This window comes from Eurosta solidaginis, chromosome 5 (assembly GCF_040869045.1).
Source record: "Eurosta solidaginis isolate ZX-2024a chromosome 5, ASM4086904v1, whole genome shotgun sequence".
NCBI classification, from domain to species: Eukaryota; Metazoa; Arthropoda; class Insecta; order Diptera; family Tephritidae; genus Eurosta; species Eurosta solidaginis.
The window spans coordinates 81481725-81500507 of record NC_090323.1 but is presented as its reverse complement, the minus strand read 5'-3'; the positions used below and the strand labels follow the sequence as shown (position 1 = coordinate 81500507).

Here is an 18783-nt window from a genome sequence, read left to right as displayed (position 1 = left end):
GGCGGTCTATATGCGATTGTTTGCTGGTCGAGATGCATCCCGAAATTTGGCAACATTCAATGTTGAGCCCAATAATAAGGAAGATTATGACGATTTAAGTGATCTAAGTGCCATGGAAATGGATTCTGTTCGAGAATGGGAAATGCAATTCAAAGAAAAAATAAGATTTGGTAGGTAAGTTTCATTTTTGTAAGGGTGATAATGTTATCGATTTTCGACTGAACTCCCAATTAATAAACTCACTTCATGCGTAAGCAATTGAAAAAGGGATAATTCAAATATGTTCGAATGTATTGAATTTTTAAAAATCAATAATCTGCAATATTCGTTGTATAGAGTGCTTTGTGTTGCACAGGCACCGTGGCAAGCTGCTGCTGCAGTGCTTGCCAAACATGCAAGCTCCACTTCGTCGCGTTTCATGTACGCTTTCATGCTATTGGTGGGTACAGTTTCAGGCGCCATAGCACTTCCGTCCGGACTACAGGACACACTCAAGCGCCAAAGCTCTTTCTTAAACTGGTAGTATATAAATTGATTGTGAATACGCTGTATATCGTTTATGTTTCGGTTTGGCCTGTTTCTTTACGCTGATGGCATTTCTTTATTATATATCTACTTTACTCATTCCGGCGGTTGCGGTCTTAACAAATTCTTTATTTCCTGCAATCTCGTTCTGTGTTTCGTAGTAAGCATTCTTTCTGTAATGCCCGCTTTACAGGATCGTTTGCCTCAGTCGGGTTTATTGCAAAGCTCACTGGTTACTATCTACACTGTTTACTTGACTTGGTCTGTTGTTGCCAACGACCCAGAAAAAGACTGCAATCCGATCACGACAACTATAATTGGATTGATAGCTTGGTTATTCTGCCTTCTATATAATTGCATTAGCTCAGCAGTTGAAGTGTCAAAAACTAATAATGATGGTGAACGGCGTCTTTCAACAGAAGCTCTCTCAGATGCAGAAGCTGGTGCAGAGAAAGGTGTAAGTGATAACGAAACCGAAGGGGTTACGTATTCTTGGTCCATGTTTCATATTGTTTTTGTTTGCGCTTCCTTATATGTCATGATGACGCTTACCAAATGGTATAAACCCAATTCAGATATCGAGCTATTCAATGCTAATGCTGCTTCGATGTGGATTAAAATAATATCCAGTTGGCTTGGAATCACTATATATGGTTGGACCAATGATATTAACGAATTGTGATTTTAGTTAAAGAGTGAGATGAAGAGCACGTAAAGTAGAGAAAAACATTAATTAAATGTTAGATGAGCTCTGTATTTATTTATGTATAACTATCCATCTGTACTTGTCTTAAAAAAACAGCGCTTGATGTTTGCGGGGGGGGGGGGGGGGGGTTGCACCGCTAATGTGCCACTATTTCATTAATCTTCATTGCTTATATAACGTGCCATCATGTGTTCGACTATAATGACTGACGATGGTCCTGTCATCATGTTTCGACCTTAAAGGTCGTTGTGAATCATTGTTTCAAGCTACACCGTCCCACTTCAATGTGCTACTGGTGTGTATAATATTTTAGCAAATCTTGCCATAATTGGGGTCGAGCCTTTTACTGGAAAATATTTTAAGGTCCGTTGAAATCGAAAACAAAAAAAAAGTTGGTAAAATTATTTTAAATTAACGTGTTGTACTAATGACTATTAAAACTTGTTCTTGGCTGGTTTAATGTAACATGCTAAGAGTTCTGCGATGCATGGTAAAAAAAATTATTAGCAGATATGCATGTGACGTGACTTGGTCACCAACAATTACTTAATTTGGATACAAATATGGCTGAGCGTCTTAGATATTTATGTAGCTTGTTTTTAAACCGTATCTGCACATCAGTTTTTGTCTAAATGGTTGGTGATTATAAAAAATTACGCTAGAATCCCGTTATGAATACCAACTTAATTAGACGTGAATTTATCTCAAAGTACCCAGATAAAATGGCTCAGTATACAAATGTATTTCATTTTATTTAATTGTTGTTAACAAATACAAATACGTTTGTGTATTCATTTAGGTGGAAAAGAAACTATACATTTAAGCACGAGCGGTTCCGGGCGCAATGTGGCATTTATAGCAAACACGCGAAAACATTGAGGAATTTTACAATTGCGTTGGGGTATGTTGGCCTCGTTCAGGGGAACGAGAGCTGGGTTTGATTTGTTGGAAATTTAAAGATGATGGGCTGAAAGCCTTTAGGTTCTGTGGCAGATCGGTTTGCCCTTCTGCGATAGGCTTTTATGACGTCCTCGTTATGGGATAACGAGTGAATGGGATGTTTTCTGGTGTCCTCGCTCTGGGTGAGCGAGTGAATTTGGGGGGTTTTTTTTCAGGGGCCCCCGGTTAGTATTATTATGAAGCCGCAGTTTTGCTTTTAGTTTTGCGAGCTTTTGGTAAGCTCCCATGCGTCCTCGTGTCTCTAGCTCCCTTTCCCCATTGCCCACAAGTAGCTAGGTGTAGGATTCCCCCTCCGGCAGACTCGGTACGAGACCGGGGGTGAGAAAAAAAGAAAGATAAGATGTAGGATCGCCCTCCGGTAGACTCGCACCATCACGAGACCGGGGTGGTTGATTATAATTAGGGCCTCGGGAGCGACGCAAGCTTAGGGATAGCGGGGCATCACGGCGCGTGGTTGAACGCGTCTTTATGTCCCGCGCTCCCTTTCCCCATTGCCATCGCGTAGTACGCCTTAGGTTTCCCCTCCGGTAGACTCGCACCCTCACGAGACCGGGGGGTTGATGATAATATATGGCTCGGGAGAAACACAAGCTTAGGGATAGAGAGACACGAAGACGAGGCAGGATTCTCGTCACAGTCAAGTTGGGGTGGAGCTAACAGATGCCCACCCACGAGAAAATGGCCTGGAGTAAGCGGCTCCAGGTCGGAAGGTTCATTTGATGAGGGACTCAGTGGTCTAGAGTTAAGACATGCCTCTATTCGGCATAACAGGGTCGTAAACTCCTCGAAGGTATATTTATGGTCGGACGCGATTTTTTTATAATTGGTTTTAAAACTTTTTACCCCTGCCTCCCATGTGAGGAGCACCTGGGGGTAGGAAATGCCATGCGAGAGTTTGGTGGCTATATTTATTCATGGTATCGTCCCTCGCTTCCCGAAGAAATGCCTTGAACTCCGATCGTAAGGATCGTGAGGCTCCGACAAAGTTTGTACCGTTGTCGGAGTAGACGTTTTTTGGGCATCCTCGTCTGGATACAAATCTGGAAAAGGCAGCCAAGAAGGACCCGGTACTAAGGTCGTTTGTCGCTTCAAGATGAATAGCTTTCGTTGAAAAGCAGACGAACAAACATACATATCCCTTTGAGGTCCGACACCCTCTCCCTCGGTAGGACTTTATGTCAAAAGGTCCGGCGAAATCTACCCCTGTATTTGTGAAGGCCCTGGCAAAAGTGGTGCGCTCCTTGGGAAGGATGCCCATGAGTTGAGTTTGTGCCCGCTTCTTGTAAATAGTACACACTTTACATTTGTGGATGACAGACCTAATCATGGTTTTAACACGCGGTATTCAGTACTGAGTGCGAATAAAGCGCAGCATCAGCTGGTTTTCTCCATGGAGGGAGATCTTATGTATAAACTCAACTAGGAGTCTGGATAGCCTACAAGTGTACGGCAGGATAATTGGGTGTCGTTCGTTGTAGGGCATATATTTGGATGCGTCAATCCTACCACCAGTTCTGATTATACCATCAGAATCGACAAATGGGTTTAAGGGTAAAATTTCACTCTTTCCATGAATTGGTTTCCCCGACTTCAAGTTGGCATACTCTGCTTGATAATATTTCCTTTGGCATATAGCTATCAATCGTTGTGACGTAGTTTCGATTTCATCAGGTGCGATTGTATGAGACTGCCTATTGAAGGAAACTCTAGTTTTGGGATGTGTTCTGCGGGCAAATCGAAAAATGTAAGATATAACCCGCAGCGCCCTTGAAAGGTCGGAGAACCTATCAAGGATGTTAGGGTTGTTGTTTACTGACGCTGCATGAACCTTTATCCGCTTTTCCTCAATTGACGTGTTGTATTCGGTGTCTTGTGCTGGCCAGTGGGAATTGTCTTCTTGCAGCCAAGAAGGTCCCTGCCACCACAACGAATTGTTGACCAAATCTGACGCTAGTAGTCCTCTGCTCCCTAAGTCCGCTGGGTTAGATTCCGAGTCAACGTGAAGCCAGTCCTTATTACCGACCATATCGAGGATCTTGGTGATTCGATGTGCGACGAAGGTTGACCAAGTATAGGGCGGCTTGCGTATCCATGCGAGTACGATGGTTGAATCCGTCCAGAGGTGAACTTTTACTGGTCCCAAATGAATATTTCGGAATATTGATTCCATCATTTCTGCGAGAAGCACGGCGCCGCAGAGTTCTAAACGTGGTAGCGAGATGGTTTTCACTGGAGCTACTCTGGTTTTTGCTAAGAGTAAGTGTATGAAAACCTGATCGTCTCTTTTTACGCGCATATATATCGCTGCGGCATATGCTTTCTCGGAAGCGTAACAGAAACCGTGGATTTCTATTTCGCCTTCCGGGGAAAAATTTACCCACCGCGGTATCCGTATGTTATCTATTTCGCCATAGTGTTGGGTGAAGGTTTTCCACCGTTCTAATGTATTTGGTGAGACAGGCTCATCCCATCCGGTGCCTTCTAACCAAATATTCTGCATTAATATTTTCGCCACTATGACCATTGGAGCGAGCCACCCTAATGGGTCGAACAGCTTGGCGATGGCTGACAATATTTCTCGCTTAGTTAGTTTTTCTGGAACCTCCAGTGGTCCTGCTTTAAAATAAAAGAGATCGGAGTGCGCATTCCATCTTATGCCCAATGCCTTCACGGTGCTGGTGTCTTCGAACGCCAGAAAGTCTTCGCTTAGTCGATCAGTTTTCGGGATGTCTTTTAGAACTGCCTCCGAGTTTGATGTCCATTTCCGAAGTGGAAAACCAGCTGACTGTAGTGCCTGTCGTATTTCATCCCTTGCCTTAATGGTCGATGCGATGGTGTGTCCTCCCGCTAATACGTCGTCTACATACATGCATTCTCGCAGGATGCTCGATGCTGTTGGATGGGAATTTTCCACACCGTCCGCTAGCTGTAGACGCGTTCTAATGGCCAGGTATGGAGCGCAGTTAACTCCGAACGTCACAGTCTTTAACTCGTAGAGGCCTATTGGTTCACTAATGTCTTTTCGGAAAACAATCCTCTGAAATTTGGTATGGTTGGCATCCATCCAAATTTGCCTATACATTTTTTCTATATCGCTATTGAAGACATATCGATAGAGTCTCCAACGCAGAATAAGAATTGGGAGATCTGCTTGTAGTATTGGACCAGGTAGGAGAATGTCGTTTAGACTGCTGCCATTAGCCGTCGGGCTTGAGGCATTGAAAACGACTCGGACCTTCGTCGTTATACTTTCTGCTTTGACAACGGCGTGGTGTGGCAGAAAGTAATTATTTGTTTCATCTGCTGCGACGCCACTGCTGATTTTTTCCATATGTCCCAGAGTCTCGTATTCTGAGAGTACCCTAATATATTCTTTCCCTAAGTCCGGATTTTTTATTAACCGGGACTCGTTTCGGTAATATTGTGAGAATGCGCGCTTAAGGGATCCTCCTAAACTCAGCTCTTCTGAGTAGCCTTGCTTGAATGGGAGGGATACTATATACCTCCCATCTTCGTTTCTTCTTGTTGTTTCTTTATACAGCTGTTCGCAATATGCGTCCTCTGCATTAATGCTTTTGCCTTTTGGCAAATTTTCTAACTCCCAGAAAGCTTTTAGTTGGTTGTCCAGCGCGACTTCATTGTAAAACGACACTATGTTCTTTGCTGGATTCGGTGCTTCAATACGACCGGTTAGTATCCAACCGAACACTATCTCTTGGGCCAAAAGTGTATTAAGTACATTCTTTTTTAGACCGCTTAACATAATTTGGGGATATATATCGCCACCAAGTATGAGGTCTACATCTTCATTGACGTAGAACCTCTTGTCTGCCAAAACTGAGTCTGGGAACGCCTGCATCGTCATTGTTTCGATATGGCAGGATGGCAGATTCCCAGTTAGTTTGGCTAAAATTAGAACAGGAGTAGTCAAGCTAAAGCATGGGTCCACTGGTGAACGTAGCTCGATGGTGGATGCCTCTTTAACTTGAGCAGATACTGCGTTGGTGATGCCTGAAACTTGGGCATGCATTTTCCTTGCCGGCAAATTGATTCTGCGTTTTAGTCTTTCTGTCATGAAAGAGCATCCAGACCCTGAATCAATTAATGCCCGCGCGGAGAAGTCGGTACCATTATGATGAATGTGTACGCGAGCAGTTCCTAATAGCACGCCTGTGCTGGAATTAGCATGGCAGGATTTTACATTCTGGTTCGCAGAAGAATTTGGTTGCCCCGATTCCTGTCTTCTTTGTGCTTGTGCTGAAGTCGACGGAATATTATCCGCGTCTTTGAATGGATTGCGCCTCATAGGTTGCTGAACTGTATCCGCATGCAGGAGCGTGTGGTGACGAGAGTGGCATTTGGCGCAGTTGTACGAACTGGTGCACCTCGTCACTGTGTGTCCTGGGGATAAACAGTTCAGGCATCCCCCCGTGGATTTGATGAAGTTGATTCTCTCCACTGGGGTCAGATCACAGAATCGGGGACAATTCCGTAACCTGTGTTCAGCTTTGCACATTTTGCAAAAAACCCTTGATGTTGATTTTGAGGTAGCTTTGGATACCTTCGTTTGGAAGGCACCAAGTCTTTTTATGGGGGTTTCGGTTGTATGCCGAGTATTCGCTGGCTTTTGTCCCTTTTGGGCGTTAGTTCCGGTGAAGCTAGACACTGTTTCCAGTGTCTGAAACCTATTTGATAGAAATTTGTCCATATCTTCCCATTTAGATATGTCCATTTTGTGGTCTATGCTTTGTTCCCATAGAGCCAGGGTAATTTCCGGTAACTTTGTCGAACACAAATAAGTTAGTATGGCATCCTAATTGGATGTGTCGATTTTGTGACACTTGAGGGACGATAGACAATTTTTTATATCGCTATGTAATTTCTTTAACGCGCTCCCACACTCACTCTCTACCTTCTTTAAATTAAAAAGAATTTGCAATTGCGTGTTGACTAATATACGCTTGTTTTCATACCTTTCGCATAGGTTTTTCCAGGCCATGTCGAACCCATCATTTGTTAGAGGGCATTTTTTTACAATATCTTTGGCCTCGCCCTGTGTCTTATTGTTCAGATGGAATAGTTTTTCCACCCCCTGTAGGTCGCAATTATTTATGTATATAGCAGTAAACAGGTCACGAAAGGTTGGCCATGATAAATAGTCACCTTTGAAAATCTCCGTGTCGCAAGGAGGGAGGCGGATCTTATGCCCGCGAGGTGCAGCTGGGGGTGCTTGCTCAGAGATAGCACTATTCTCTACTTTTTTAAATTTCTCTGCCTCGGCAGATATTGTGGATAAGCACCGCATATATATTGCGTAGGTAGAGATCTGTTTTTTCCGGATGGCCAACACATCATTTGCGTCGACATCTTCTGATCCCATCAGTGAGTCAAACACAGACTTAACCTTCTTCCATAAGGAGCGCAACTCTTCTTGCTGTATCGCAAGAGTGTGCTTATTATGGCTTTCCTCTGGAATAAGGCTGTGCTGCTGTTCAAAATCTGAGATTAACTCAGCTGATCGGATATATGTTTCCATTTTATAACAAATCTTTCCTGCCCAACTAAAACAAGCTAATTCTCTGAACAAAAAATGGAGACAATGTTTTAAAAGATCGCTTTTATTTATTTAGGTAGGTCTGACTTGGCAGACTCGTCTGATTTTTTAGGACAAACAAAATTTTCAAAGATCTACTCGCCACCCAAACGTATATGTATATGTATGTATGTATCGGTGTGTGTATTAATCTATTTGCAGATTATTTTTGTGCCGTAAGACAGAGAGCAGGGGGAGCAACACCAATGTGTACTGTCTGAAGCAAAGGGGGCCACTCGCCACTTCAATCGATAATTTTATTATAAAAAATAAGTGCGCGCGTTGATATAAAAAACTCGACGAAAAGTGTAAAAACTCAGTGAAACTGTTGTAAAAACTGTGTCGATTAAACTAGTGAAAATTAAAGTGCTTGAAAAGAAAATGAAAAATGCCACAGCCGTGTGGCGTTAGATTTTAATATGAATGTGAGGTTATGTGCACCTCTTCCTTGTGCTGTGTCCGGAGAGCCTTACCGCTGGTGGGGGGACAGGCCAGATAGTCACAAGGAATCTTAAACGAAGTTAATGCACTTATTTTTCTTTTCGGCACTAAGTTTTTTACACTTTTCGCGGTTAATAACAAATCACTATGCGTGTGGCACTGAGAATCTTTATTTTCTTTTTTATTTATTTTTTTTATATAACCAAAAAAATTGTGGCAAGAAATATTGCACTTACTGTGACCTTTTTTGTGATTTGCTGTTCTGGTGATGATGTGGCAAGTTGGCTTGCGATGTTAAAATTGCTTTAGCTGGCAGTGTTTTACCCAGATGTTGTTAGCCAATTGTAGGTTATCACCAAGCGTGTTTATCAGCTCCTGTTTAATATCACCAAAAGAATTTTACCACCAAAGTGTACCACCAAGCGTGTATATAGAAGATTTTGTGTGGATGTGGACTGTATATAGGCGCTCTGTTCTAATTCCTGGTGAGAAGGACCAAATGTTCGGCCTGAGTGCGTCGTAAACCGGCAGTGGGTAGGCGCACAAGGGTCGATCTCGCTCAATGGATGATTCACTCAAAAGGAAATAAAAAAGAACACGGGAGGATTTTCCTCGTTATAATGGGTGAACTTTATTAGGGACAAGTAAAATAACGTGGGTATAATATTACCTGAATATGTTTGAACACAGTGGAGATCCTTGGCGGCAGATGTTAGCTGGTTGGCTGTTGAAATCAAAGAGGCCGGTTGTATAGCAAGCCACAACCGTTGACCCGCAAAATCCTCCGTTTTGGAGGGGAAAGGCACCCACACATCAACCACGACATGCATATGCATGAGTGCTGACAAAAAGCACACATACACGTACATGTACTTGCATGCACATGCATGTGGCGGTGATGGTGTGGGTGGTTACAAATTAATTCGAGTATCGATTTGCAGAGTTGCATTGGGGGGGTCGCAATCAGAGGCGGAAAAGTTAGGCATCCTGCCTAAACAATAGGGGTGGAGCGCAATCTTTCAATTTAAGGCAAACCATGTACTTGGGATAAACTAATTGACTATTTAAAATTTAAACACGCGCTGCACCTTTAAAATTTTAAATCCCAAAATTCGTTTACAAGAGCTATTTTTAAAGCTTTTAGTCAAAATTCAACAAGACAATGTATTAAAGGAAAAATTGCTTTCTATTTTTGGTCCATTTATATAAAGGTAGTCATTAAAATTTTTTTATCATCTTTTTATATTAATTAAATCTTTGTATAAATGTAACTACAATGGAGACCAGTAAAAAACGTAGAATTTATCGAAACCTAAATCTCGAATGAAACCGCCGTATTTGCTTCGGTATTTCAGCTTATTCAATGATTGAATAGCTCCTATATTTCCGGCAATACCCAGTTCCCGATTTATTGCTTCTTCTTTTATTTTTCTTATCGCAGGCTTGTTGGGCAGGTATGGGGGTTCTGGGTCACCAAATGAAATGTCGTCTGCTTGTTCGTTTCGCCACATTTGGGGTTTTTTAAGGAGCAGCTGTTTCCTTGTTTCCAATCGCTCTTTACCTTCCAAAGAACGTTTGGCACTATGGGGTACACCACTTGTGTCGTAAGTATTTAACCTCAGTGTAATCCCTGCATCGACTTCAGGTTTCTGGAGGCAAAAAGCATCAAAAGTCGCTCCACATTGTTTACAAGAACCGCGAATTTTCAAATATGCTTCGGCGTCTGTTGAATGGAACACCTTAGCATAGCTGAACGTAAATGCGCATGGAATAAATGTCTTGAGATAAAATGCCCTAGATATTATGTGGGTCTAGCCACTTTGAAGGACTTGGTAAACTATTCCATTTGCTCCTTTTTCATTGTACCTTTTGTTGGTAAGACAGATTTTTTTCCACTCATCAGCGTTTAAAACCAGATTGTAATTTTGTGAAGGGCACTTCAATTTACCAATTTTGATATCTTTGGGGAAGTATTCTTGTCTTGAGTCAAGCTCTAATGAATCATCATTTCTCTCGCTTGAGTCGCACTGAGGAAGATTGAAATGTGACTTTAGATTATCCATAAGATGACCACGATTTTCTTTAACGTATGATTGTAATGTTTGTGGCTTCAATTGAATTGAAAAAACTTTTGCAAACATCCTTCCATACTTGATGAGAATGAGGCTTCAAACGATGTTTGTTATCGAAAACTTCATGGCATTTTAAAGCTTGGAGTATTAATGACCATTCAGCAGATACTGATTTCGGGATTTTATCAAAGAAAGTAAATGCTTAATAAATAAATAAATAAAATAACGTACGTACTAATTGTTCCACAAATTTGTTGAATTCAATTCAAGAAAATTATTTCAAAACCAAAACATTTTTCACGTACTTGCCACAAGTTTTGTTATGATCGCTAATTGCTTATTTTTTATACTCAGTTGAGCAGAGCTCACAGAGTATATTAAGTTTGATTGGATAACGGTTGGTTGTACATATATAAAGGAATCGAGATAGATATAGACTCCCATATATCAAAATATTCAGGATCCAAAAAAAATTTGATTGAGCCATGTCCGTCCGTCCGTCCGTCCGTCCCTCCGTCCGTCCGTCCGTTAACACGATAACTTGAGTAAATTTTGAGGTATCTTGATGAAATTTGGTATGTAGGTTCCTGAGCACTCATCTCAGATCGCTATTTAAAATGAACGATATCGGACTATAACCACGCCCACTTTTTCGATATCGAAAATTTCGAAAAACCGAAAAAATGCGATAATTCATTGCCAAAGGCGGTTAAAGCGATGAAACTTGGTAGGTGGGTTGACGTTATGACGCAGAATAGAAAATTAGTAAGATTTTGGACAATGGGCGTGGCACCGCCCACTTTTACAAGAAGGTAATTTAAAAGTTTTGCAAGCTGTAATTTGGCAGTCGTTGAAGATATCATGATGAAATTTGGCAGGAACGTTACTACTATTACTATATATGTGCTAAATAAAAATTAGCAAAATTGGATGAAGAACACGCCCACTTTTTAAAAAAAAATTTTTTTTAATTCAAATTTTAACAAAAAATTTAATATCTTTACTGTATATAAGTAAATTAAGTCAAAATTCAACTCCAGTAATGATATGATGCAACAAAATACAAAAATAAAAGAAAATTTCAAAATGGGCGTGGCGCCACCCATTTTCATTTAGTGTGTCTAGAATACTTTTAATGCCATAAGTCGAACAAAAATTTACCAATCCTTTTGAAATTTGGTAGGAGCATAGATTCTATTATATCAACATTCAAGTTGATATTTAAAAAATCTTTTATTTTGATTTTGTTTTTAAAAATTTATATTTTGTTTATTTTTGAGTTTAGATATTTTCTAACTAATTAGAATTTTCTTTTTTTGAAGTTATTCAAAATTTTAAGTTAACACGAAAACTCAATTAAAATTATTTTAAAAGTTAAAGTAAAGAGTACAAAGTAGTTAACACTATATCTATGACGTTAACTGTTCTCTGTGAAAATGGACGAAATCGGTGGAAGCCACGCCCAGTTTTTATACACAGTCCACCGTCTGTCCTTCCGCTCGGCCGTTAACACAATAACTTGAGCAAAAACCGACATATCTTTACTAAACTTAGCCCACGTACTTATCTGAACTCACTTTATCTTGGTATAAAAAATGGCCGAAATCCGACCATAACCACGCGGCGATATCTCGAAAAGGCGTCCACCTATAGAACTGAGGATTACTCCCTTTTAAAATACTCATTACCACCTTTCATTTGATACCCATATCGTACAAACACATTCTAGAGTCACCCTGGCCCACCCTAATGGCGATATCTCGAAAAGGCGCCCACCTATAGACCTAATGCCCACTCCCTCTTAAAATGCTCAGTAACACCTTTCGTTTGATACCCATATCGTACAAACATTCTAGAGTCACCCCTGGCCCACCCTAATGGCGATATCTCGAAAAGGCGTCCACCTATAGACCTAGTGCCCACTCCCTCTTAAAATGCTCAGTAACACCTTTCGTTTGATACCCATATCGTACAAACATTCTAGAGTCAACCTTGGTCCACCTTTATGGCGATATCTCGAAAAGGCGTCCACCTATAGAACTAAGGATTACTCCCTTTTAAAGTACTCATTACCACCTTTCATTTGATACCCATATCGTACAAACACATTCCAGAGTCACCCCTGGCCCACCCTAATGGCGATATCTCGAAAAGGCGTCCACCTATGGACGTAATGCCCACTCCCTCTTAAAATGCTCAGTAACACCTTTCGTTTGATACCCATATCGTACAAACACATTCTAGAGTCACCCCTGGCCCACCCTAATGGCGACATTTCGAAAAGGCGTCCACCTATAGACCTAATGCCCACTCCCTCTTAAAACGCTCAGTAACACCTTTCATTTGATTCCCATATCGTACAACTAGAGACACCCCTGGTCCACCTTTATGGCGATATCTCGAAACGGCGTCCACCTAGGGAACTAAGGATCACTCCTTTTCAAAATACTGATTAACAGCTTTCATTTGATACCCATATCGTACAAACATATTCTAGAGTCACCCCTGGTCCACCTTTATGGGGATTTCTCGAAAAGGCATTCACCTATAGAACTAAAGCCCATTTCCTTTTAAAATACTCATTATCACCTTTCATTTGATACCCATATCGTACAAACACATTCTAGAGTCAGCCCTGGTCCACCTTTATGGCGATATCCCTAAATGGCGTCCATCCATAGAACTATGGCCTACTCTCTCTTAAAATACTCTTTAATACCTTCCATTTGATACACATGTCATACAACCACATTCCAGGGTTACCCTAGGTTCATTTTCCTACATGGTGATTTTCCTTATTTTGTCTCCATAGCTCTCAACTGAGTATGTAATGTTCGGTTACACCCGAACTTAGCCTTCCTTACTTGTTTCTACATATATCCCAACACATTAACACATACATACATTTCTTCAAAATAATACACAGGACGCGGCGCTAGGATTTGTTTTGGTATCCTTCGCGGTTGCGTTACAAGTTGTCGTGTTGTGATCGCTAGTTGTCTAAGTTTTTTACATTTCAATGTACACACACATCCTAATACATTTGTTCAAATAAATACAGGAGACGTGACGTTGAAGTGTGGTGTTTTATCTTCGCACTATCGCCACAAGTTTTGCTACTTTTATCACTACTTGATGTATTTTTCTAAACTGATACACATGGACATTTTTTTCCAACTAAATTTACATAATCATTTTTAGCAAGTACGTACCCTAAAATGTGAGGAACGACCGAACCACTTCAATGTAAACTTATTTATCTTCTTCCTGTTCCATGTCGCTTACAATTTATGTTCTACATATGCGTATATATATATGTACGTACATATGTACAAGTATATATAATAATACTTATATTAAATGCAATAGATCATTTAAATTATAGCTGCCTTATTAGCTATTTATCAAAAATCATCTGAGAGGCAAACTTCAACTGCAATGCAGTATGTACGAGTTTACATATAAATGTCGCTCATTTGCTGCAACGTCATAATAACTCAAAAAACATGACTTTTGAGTTAATAACATATAAACGTCCCGAATATCATCATCAATGTTGTATAAAAAAATCTTCGTGATCAGTTAAAAATTTAGCACGTGTTATAAAAATGAAAATATGCCTTTATATGCGCAACATATGGCAGTTAAAATCTTTGAATGGCTCTCTTGGAAAATTGTGTTTTTTGAGTTATGACGACGTTGCAGCAAATGAGCGATATGTATGTACCTAAGGCAGAGGTATACTCAACAATGTTGCAATTTTTGCTTTTTTCGGGCCAGATTAAGCTTTTTTTCTCCATTTAGCCTGGAAAATTGAGACTAAGTCTCTAGCTTTTTTAAATTTGTTTGAAGTTAACTTCTTATGGTTCGGTTGCAAATTTTTATTGAAGGTAAACAAAAACTCGGAAGTATAAATATACGTTAATTTGAAACTTATTTCAAAGTTGTAAGACCAGGCACAGAAAATAAATAGCAAGCCATTGTTACCTATTGACTGGATTTATATAGATTATTTTTTAACTAAAATATAATAATAATAATATAATAATAAAAATAACAAGTAAGGAAGGCTAAGTTCGGGTGTAACCGAACATTACATACTCAGTTGAGAGCTATGGAGACAAAATAAGGAAAATCACCATGTAGGAAAATGAACCTAGGGTAACCCTGGAATGTGGTTGTATGACATGGGTATCAAATGGAAGGTATTAAAGAGTATTTTAAGAGAAAGTAGGCCATAGTTCTATGGATGGACGCCATTTAGGGATATCGCCATAAAGGTGGACCAGGGCTGACTCTAGAATGTGTTTGTACGATATGGGTATCAAATGAAAGGTGATAATGAGTATTTTAAAAGGGAATGGGCTTTAGTTCTATAGGTGAACGCCTTTTCTTGAAATCGCCATAAAGGTGGACCTGGGGTGACTCTAGAATATGTTTGTACGATATGGGTATCAAATGAAAGCTGTTAATGAATATTTTGAAAAGCAGTGATCCTTAGTTCCATAGGTGGACGCCGTTTCGAGATATCGCCATAAAGGTGGACCAGGGGTGTCTCTAGTTGTACGATATGGGAATCAAATGAAAGGTGTTACTGAGCATTTTAAGAGGGAGTGGGCATTAGCTCTATAGGTGCACGCCTTTTCGAAATGTCGCCATTAGGGTGGGCCAGGGGTGACTCTAGAATGTGTTTGTATGATATGGGTATCAAATGAAAGATGGTAATGAGTATTTTAAAAGGGAGTAATCCTTAGTTCTATAGGTGCACGCCTTTTCGAGATATCGCCATAAAGGTGGACCAATGGTGACTCTAGAATGTTTGTACGATATGGGTATCAAACGAAAGGTGCTACTGAGCATTTTAAGAGGAAGTGGGCATGAGGTCTATAGGTGGACGCCTTTTCGAGGTATCGTCATTAGGGTGGGCCAGGGGTGACTCTAGAATGTGTTTGTACGATATGGGTATCAAACGAAAGGTGTTACTGATCATTTTAAGATGGAGTGGGCATTAGGTCTATAGGTGGACGCCTTTTCGAGATATCGCCAGTAGGGTGAGCCAGGGGTGACTCTAGAATGTTTGTACGATATGGGTATCCAACGAAAGGTGTTACTGAGCATTTTAAGAGGGAGTGGGCATTAGGTCTATAGGTGGACGCCTTTTCGAGATATCGCCATAAACGTGGACCAAGGGTGACTCTAGAATGTTTGTACGATATGGATATCAAACGAAAGGTGTTACTGAGCATTTTAAGAGGGAGTGGGCATTAGGTCTATAGGTGGACGCCTTTTCGAGATATCGCCATTAGGGTGGGCCAGGGGTGACTCTAGAATGTTTGTACGATATGGGTATCAAACGAAAGGTGTTACTGAGCATTTTAAGAGGGAGTGGGCATTAGGTCTATAGGTGGACGCCTTTTCGAGATATCGCCATAAACGTGGACCAAGGGTGACTCTAGAATGTTTGTACGATATGGATATCAAACGAAAGGTGTTACTGAGCATTTTAAGAGGGAGTGGGCATTAGGTCTATAGGTGGGCGCCTTTTCGAGATATCGCCATTAGGGTGGGCCAGGGGTGACTCTAGAATGTTTGTACGATATGGGTATCAAACGAAAGGTGTTACTGAGCATTTTAAGAGGGAGTGGGCATTAGGTCTATAGGTGGACGCCTTTTCGAGATATCGCCATAAACGTGGACCAAGGGTGACTCTAGAATGTTTGTACGATATGGATATCAAACGAAAGGTGTTACTGAGCATTTTAAGAGGGAGTGGGCATTAGGTCTATAGGTGGACGCCTTTTCGAGATATCGCCATTAGGGTGGGCCAGGGGTGACTCTAGAATGTTTGTACGATATGGGTATCAAACGAAAGGTGTTACTGAGCATTTTAAGAGGGAGTGGGCATTAGGTCTATAGGTGGACGCCTTTTCGAGATATCGCCATAAACGTGGACCAAGGGTGACTCTAGAATGTTTGTACGATATGGATATCAAACGAAAGGTGTTACTGAGCATTTTAAGAGGGAGTGGGCATTAGGTCTATAGGTGGACGCCTTTTCGAGATATCGCCATAAACGTGGACCAAGGGTGACTCTAGAATGTTTGTACGATATGGATATCAAACGAAAGGTGTTACTGAGCATTTTAAGAGGGAGTGGGCATTAGGTCTATAGGTGGACGCCTTTTCGAGATATCGCCATAAACGTGGACCAAGGGTGACTCTACAATGTTTGTACGATTTAGGTATCAAACGAAAGTTGTTACTGAACATTTTAAGAGGGAGTGGGCATTAGGTCTATATGTGGACGCCTTTTCGAGATATCGCCATTAGGGTGGGCCAGGGGTGACTGTAGAATGTTTGTACGATATGGGTATCAAACGAAAGGTGTTACTGAGCATTTTAAGAGGGAGTGGGCATTAGGTCTATAGGTGGACGCCTTTTCGAGATATCGCCATTAGGGTGGGCCAGGGGTGACTCTAGAATGTTTGTACGATATGGGTATCAAACGAAAGGTGTTACTGAGCATTTTAAGAGGGAGTGGACATTAGGTATATAGGTGGTCGCCTTTTCGAGATATCGCCATTAGGGTGGGACAGGGTGACTCTAGAATGTTTGTACGATATGGGTATCAAACGTAAGGTGTTACTGAGCATTTTAAGAGGGAGTGGGCATTAGGTCTATAGGTGGACGCCGTTTCGAGATATCGCCATTAGGGTGGGCCAGGGTGATTCTAGAATGTGTTTGTACGATATGGATATCAAATTAAAAGTATTAATGAGGGTTTTAAAAGCGAGTGGCCCTTAGATGTATATGTGAAGGCGTTCTCGCGATATCGACCAAAATGTGGACCAGGTGATCCAGAAAATCATCTGTCGGGTACTGCTAATTTATTTATATATGCAATACCACTAACAGTATTCCTGCCAAGATTCCAAGGGCTGTTGATTTCGCCTTGTAGAACTTTTTCATTTTCTTCTACTTAATATGGTAGGTGTCACACCCATTTTACAAAGTTTTTTCCAAAGTTATATTTTGCGTCAATAAACCAATCCAGTTACCATGTTTCATCCCTTTTTTCGTAGTTGATATAGAATTATGGCATTTTTTTCATTTTTCGTAATTTTCGATATCGATAAAGTGGGCGTGGTTATGGTCGGATTTCGGCCATTTTTTATACCAAGATAAAGTGAGTTCAGATAAGTACGTGGACTAAGTTTAGTAAAGATATATCGGTTTTTGCTCAAGTTATTGTGTTAACGGCCGAGCGGAAGGACAGACGGTGGACTGTGTATAAAAACTGGGCGTGGCTTCCACCGATTTCGCCCATTTTCACAGAGAACAGTTACCGTCACAGAATCTATGCTCCTACCAAATTTGAGAAGGATTGGTAAATTTTTGTTCGATTTATGGCATTAAAAGTATTCTAGACAAACTAAATGAAAATGGGCGGAGCCACACCCATTTTGAAATTTTCTTTTATTTTTGGATTTTGTTGCATCATATCATTACTGGAGTTGAATTTTGACTTAATTTACTTATATACAGTAAAGATATTAACTTTTTTGTTAAAATTTGAATTTAAAAAAAATTTTTTTTAAAAAGTGGGCGTGTTCTTCATCCAATTTTGCTAATTTTTATTTAGCACATATATAGTAACAGTAGTAACGTTCCTGCCAAATTTCATCATGATATCTTCAACGACTGCCAAATTACAGCTTGCAAAACTTTTAAATTACCTTCTTGTAAAAGTGGGCGGTGCCACGCCCGTTGTCCAAAATCTTACTAGTTTTCTATTCTGCGTCATAACGTCAACCCATCTACCAAGTTTCATCGCTTTAACCGCCTTTGGCAATGAATTATCGCATTTTTTCGGTTTTTCGAAATTTTCGATATCGAAAAAGTGGGCGTGGTTATAGTCCGATATCGTTCATTTTAAATAGCGATCTGAGATAAGTGCTCAGGAACCTACATACCAAATTTCATCAAGATACCTCAAAATTTACTCAAGTTATCGTGTTAACGGACGGACGGACGGACGGACGGACGGACGGACGGACGGACGGACGGACATGGCTCAATCAAATTTTTTTTCGATCCTGATTATTTTGATATATGGAAGTCTATATCTATCGCGATTCCTTTATATATGTACAACCAACCGTTATCCAATCAAACTTAATATACTCTGTGAGCTCTGCTCAACTGAGTATAAAAAATTATAATAACTGGGAGAAATTTTCAGCCGGCAACGGGATTTGAACTAGCAATCGCCGAGAGCTAATGCAAGCCCCCAACTACTAGGCAAAACGTTCAGTTGACAGATGTTGACTTAAATCTTATTATAGGCTCCATTACTGATACTTAGCATAGACTTGACTTGGCTTGCGAACTGTCACTTACAGTTCTGTTAAATTAACATTGCAAGTTACTGATTACTCAAAACTTAACTTGACTTAGAAGTCTGTTGAATTTTGATTTTCTATGTA

At 40.5% G+C, this 18783-nt stretch overlaps 1 protein-coding gene and 1 pseudogene across 1 annotated transcript in view; one reads left to right on the top strand and one right to left on the bottom strand.

Moving 5' to 3' along the window:
• Positions 1-18783, bottom strand: part of P5CS (Delta[1]-pyrroline-5-carboxylate synthase) — a 958896-nt gene that overhangs the window by 160454 nt on the left and 779659 nt on the right. The gene's annotated exons all lie outside the window — the stretch shown is intronic.
• LOC137252757 (serine incorporator 3 pseudogene) lies at positions 560-1217 on the top strand (annotated as a pseudogene).